The sequence below is a fragment of the Calonectris borealis genome, chromosome 2, assembly GCF_964195595.1.
Source record: "Calonectris borealis chromosome 2, bCalBor7.hap1.2, whole genome shotgun sequence".
NCBI lineage: Eukaryota > Metazoa > Chordata > Aves > Procellariiformes > Procellariidae > Calonectris > Calonectris borealis.
The window spans coordinates 4,187,881-4,193,880 of NC_134313.1; positions in this window are offsets into that span (position 1 = coordinate 4,187,881).

Below are 6,000 nucleotides of genomic sequence, written 5' to 3' on the forward strand. Positions count from 1 at the left end.
AGGCTGATACCTTAAGTCTAATCTAAGAGCTAAGCAGTCACCTGACCTACAAGAAACCCCTGGTAAAGGAAAGGAAATAGAGCCAAACAGTCTGCTCTGATGCTCTGTATCTCAAAAGTAAAACAAAATTGAAACCTCATCCTCTGAATAACCCTTTTTGTGATCTTATCGTGTTTCTCACAAAATTGACTAGAATTTCACAACTGTACAAGACTTTCATCTTTAAGGTTCTTCCGCTTTGTTTGAGAAAAAAGCCAAGAAAACCAAGAAGTAGGATTGAATATCCGTACTGTTAAAAATTCCTTTAAAAATCTAATTATTTCGTTGTCAGAGCCACATTTACTTAGGGTCTGGACCCTTATGCCAGAAGGTTGGTTGTGGAAATTTGAATCTTTCTGCCATGAGCAGAATGGGCTCAGTGCTTTTGAGTCTGCTCTGATCAGACAATCTTCAGCTCAATTTACTCAGCAAGCAAAAGCAGCAAAATGAAAGAAAAGGAAAAGGAGATTGATTGAAGATCTGCCTAAGTCTCTGGGGCCAAATCCTTCTCTCGTGCTCTCTCCCGCTCCAGACTTACATTTTGAAGGCAGGGATAGCCCAAGACAGAATTTTAGGCAAATTCAAAGTCCACATTGGATAGCTCAGCAAAAAGCTTTTAAAAGAGATAAGCCTGGCTGAAAATATCCTTATTACAAATGAGTTTTGGGTAGAAAGTTGAGCAAAGCTGATGCCTGGCAGCAGCAGTTGTCTGACTGTAGTGGAAGGGGAGAGGGGGAACTCTCCATTGAGCTGCAGCTACCCAGAGGTACTGCAGTGCTGTTTGGAGAGACCTGCTTCTCGTGGAGGGTTGATAAGAGCACTTTTTTGGGGGTATATCATGGGAGATGCAAAGGGAAAAAAGTCCCGTGTCGAAATGTACATGAAAAGAGAAAGTATGTGCCTCCAAGTGCCTGAAAAAACATCACATGCTTTGAAAACTATATTTAGTACTTTACCCCGAAGTTTATTATTTGATGCCACAAACCCCAATTTTTTTTTCCATAAACCAAAACTGGTGAAATTAGGGAATTATTTCACTGGCAGTTGCTGAAGGGGAAAAAAGGTCATTTCCCAGTTATTTCCAATAGTAAATCAACACATCAGGAAATATACACGGCTCCTCTATCTGCTGGCAAGAGCAGAACTGGAAAGAGCAACTCCGTTGTAATGTTAATTCCTTTATCTGGAACATTTGGAGTTTACCAATACATGTCTGCTGTGGACAAACAGTGAGAAACTGTATCACAAGAAAACTTCAATATCAATAAATGCCTTGAGGCAAATCCTTTTTTATCCCTTGTATTGCAGGTAAAATAAACAAGGGAAATTATCTGCACTAACTCAGAATTCCAACTTTGGGACAAAGTCTTTGTGCGAGATGCTGTACAAACATGAAATAAAAAGAAAGTTACAGTCCTGGAAATCCAATAGACTGAGTAGTTAATAAAAGACAAACAGGTAGAGGTGGAGACCAGGTAAGGATGAGAAGTCAATGTTTATATGGAGATGAAAGACATAATGTGCTGACAAGCTACCTGTTGTCAAGTTTTTTGAGATTCGTAACAATGGAGAATTTTGGAGCATAAGGAAATTGCTTTGCAAGTGCAGAGGAAGGATTATTCCTCCAAAATGAGGGCCAAAACAGTAGCAAGCACAAATCTGAGACGGAAGGTAGTATCTGCATGGCATTATCGAATTTCACCATGACTGTGGCTCAGACTAGCTCTGTGTCACCAAGCTGGATGACGCATTACTGGTATCTCGATGTGTGGCTGAAGTTCTGGTCTTTGGGACCATCTCAGGTGTCTTTCTGTAAGGTCCTGGTGCTCTTCCACAAATATCACCAGTTTGGTATTACATGATGGCTCACGGGACAATCCAGCTGCCCTGAGAATGAAAATGCAGGTTCAAAGCTTGATCCACTCCATTACACAATCCTGCCCAAATGATGCCCAGGTAGAAACACATGCAATAATTGTTTATGTGCATAGATAATGCATGTACATATGCAGCATACAAATGCATCCACATCTACATATATCTATATGCATATGTTACACATTTCTAGCACACAGTAAAGCATGTCGAAAAAAAAAATCCATTGGACTCACTCTTGATGTTGCAGACCTCACCTGCATGTGTGATTTGAGAACATGAGACGTTGCACTGAGGAAACCATGCTGTTGTTGCTATTAGTCTCCTTTCTGATCGTTGCCTCTGAGTCTTTCTCTGCTCCCAAATCCAGAGGACTCTGGGGAGCTATTGCAGTCTTTCGCTGCATGTGCCCAGCGGGTCCCTAACCCAGAGCTGTCAGCCCTGCCAGGCAAACTGAAAAAGAAATCCCACTGGCCAACAACACTCGTAGACTATTACCATCTTGCTGAATCAGATACCAGAGGATGCTCTGGCATGTGGTACCCTGTCACACAATAGCCAAAACAAAAAAATAAATAGATGAGCGTAGTTTTGCATCATGTCAGCTTGAGCCACAATAGCTCAGAGCAGGGAGCTACTTATTGCTCTGCCACTTACTAAAAAACTTCATTTTATGTATGGTAAATAGTAAACAATAATAATCTAGTCCAAGTCCATTCAGTCTTTTCCTCTCCAGGTGGCCTCCTCTTGTTTCTGTATCACTGTGCTGTAGCCTAAAGGAGCGGTCAGTCATCAAGCTGAAAACTTAGCACGGCAATGGCCAATTACAAAACCACAGCAAATAGTTTTGCTAACTTCTAGTCTCCATGGGGTAGATGGAGACTGGCTTTGCAGAATTATGCTACCTAGTTGGGACAGGTTCCTTGCACCTTGTAAATGAGAGTGATGATCTTTACAGCATTCAAGGTAATAAGCAGCAGCTTGGTCTGATTAAAGAACTTAGCATCAACTGGGGGAAAAAAAAAATTATTATGAGTGGACTTCAATATTTATTTTTGCAAATTTGTAATTTGGTGAAGTAGAGTGCTAAAATTCTCTGTATAGTTTCACTACTGTTTTAGTCTTGGGACCTTCAGGAGTTTTGCAACACAGCTCCATTTCTCACTATCTGGTCTGCTGTTATTCTGTCCTAGGTTTTACATCAGGGCTCTATCCTGGTACTTTGAGTCCATCTTGTAGTAATATATTGACTCATCTAGTCCTAGACCTTAGCCAGCTTTCAAACGACTCATGTCACGTTTTGTCAGTGCTCTGAGGGTTGGAGTCAGTCCATCTCAAGCTGTAGAAAACCCTTGGGGATGCAGGTGATGCAGACTGAGGATGAGAGAGAGGTTACTAGGCTCCGCAATATTTCAGGAAAATCAGCAGTGAAAGGTAGGACAAAAATCCTGGGGAGGAAATAACTGTACCAAACAGTAGAAGATGATTGTAGGAAAAATTATTAGACCCTGCAGAGGAGCTGGCAAAGCTCTGTTATTTGCTCTCTTCTGTTTTGCCATGCCAGAGATAAATTTTCATAGGTCATGAATGCTATCAGGAGGGAAAAAAATCTTAACTTTGGCTAAAATAACCATAGAGAGCAGGTAAACTGGGTTTTCATTCCATCAAGCAGCTAAAATTCAACCTGATGCTTCCCACAGGCAATAGCTAGAACTGTTAAATTGAATTCAGATTTACTAGATTGGTGCCAGGATCACAGGCCTTTTTTTTCCTTGCACAAAGATTTATATCATATTACTTTTCCCTGTTCGCCCCTCCTCACAAATCACTGTCCAAAGGGGAAGGAAGTACAGTAACTTCTTCACTCTGAACATGACATTATGTGGAAATTTCCTCTTAAGAAATAACCTTACCATTGTGAAGAAAATAATGCACTTTAATAAGGCTCTTTCAGTAATCACATTTGTAGGCAAGAAAAGGTCAGAGGTGGAAAAGGAAAATATGAAGGGCATGAGGAGATGAAGATTCCTGATTTGTTTATTTACACAGCTAAAATTTTGAACGTATGAACTGGAGACTTCATGAAAGAACATAACCTGATTTGTAAAAGAAGTGGATTTTTATAAAAGGACTGCTAAATGAAGCTACCAATAGAAATCTTTTTCCCAGGTGGATTATATTCGCTCTTTGTGCTCCCAGAAAGGGAACAGAATAAACCAATCTCGACAAGCACACTTCAAATAAATGGTTTTCAATCTGGTTTTAAATACTTGCTCCTGGGGTAAAGTAAAACTGTCTTAAATCAGAAAATGGGGATATTCCGAAAGAAATATAGGTTTTGCTCTTTACTGCAGTAGTGGTTTTGATACAGTAATGTAAATGAAAGGCCAAGAAAGAGAAGCTTGAACATATATCCCTGCTTTGTATTTAGTGTAAGAGTCTGAAGTGCCCATTGTGTAAACATGAGGGCTATCCGTTATAGCTTCAGTCTGCAATGCAAGGACCATGTGGCTGAAATGGCTAAATTTTACTTTCAAAAGTGACTTAGGACTAAAACTTCAAGGGAACAGAATAGGTTTTGGAATGGAATCTAGGCAGTTTTGATGAAAATATGATTTTTTAGGCAGTCAGGCATGAAATTCTCATTGGAGTATTTTTGACTATTGACGTGCACAAAATAAGGATTCAGTGACAAGACAGACAGGACTAGAAGAAACGGCTGCTGATCTGAATTAATGTTTTTTTATTAGTATTTTCCCCAGGGGATGCCCAGGCTGTGTTGCTAATACACAAAGGAAGAGTGTTGCTTCTGCAATTGCTTTAGCAAAGTGGCAGCTTTTCACCCCTAAAGCTCTCCCTGAGGGTAACTCTTTGAGGAGCAGGATCTTGCTGCTTTGCTCCCTCTCTTCTCTTTTCCCCAACTATTTCCTTTGCAATTAATTCACAGGGGTCTCCAAAGAAAAAGCGTTTGGGTTCTGATCCCTGTCCCACCTCAGCTGCAAGCTGAGAAAAGGAGCTTAATATGTCTTACATTTGCCATCAAAGCTCCAAAAGTGCTCCAGAAAGCAGATGTCTCATACTAGTTTCTTCAAGATCTGCTCCACTCCTTCATTATACAAACTTCATGCAGTAATAATACAGCTCCAGGACAGCTGCTTTGCCCCTTACAAGATCAGAAAAGGAAATCTTGTTGGGCTTCTCTGGATTGCACTAAAGTTGCCAACAAACAGAGGCATTTTGGTTACTTCAAGTCTCATTCAATCCAGCTGAAGATGCTGCTGCAAGGACCTTTGCAACCAAGACACCTGTCCCCATCTATGCAGCAACTGACCATCCTCTTTGGGAGAATTATTATTGTTATTATTATTATTTCTTATTTCCAACATGAGCATTATCTTATGCCAAGATGCCCCAAATTTAGGTTTTTTTTAACAAACACATTATATGTGTCTGTGCAACAAATCTCTGGAGAGCAACGCTCCCTATACTAGCACCATCAAAAGCTTGACCGATGGAATAATGACAGATAATAAAGGGTTAAAAAATTCATTAAGAAAGAAGCCCATACAGGTGCCAGTGGCACTTCCCTGTTGGATAGTTCAGGAAGAGGCCTTCATTTTGAAACTAAATCTAATTGGAGTTTGTTTGGGATTCAGCTCTCCTACTGACTTAACAAGCTGTGGGAAAGTCTAATAAATATTGACATGATCCTTTTCCCTTTCGCAGGGCCTTGTAAGAACTCCACTTCGCAGCTCAATGATGCCTCCTTGTGTTGCCTGTCTCACAATGTACAGTAGAGGAAAAAACCATGGTCAGCACCCACTTCTACATGGAAATGTAACGAGTGTGTTTCTAAATTTTCTCCAACCAGTTCAGCTGAAACAATCATGAACTTGCTTTCAAGTAAAGACAGATTCAAGCCCCATTTCATGGTGGGCATCTGGTATCTGCTTGGGTTTCACCCTCCCAAAAAAGGAGGACATGGTGTAAATTACAGTTATGAATTGCACTTTGGTCTGTGCCTACTTATTCGATATGCTTCCTATTTTGTCAGAGCCATCAGAATTAAAAGTTAAATTAACCCTG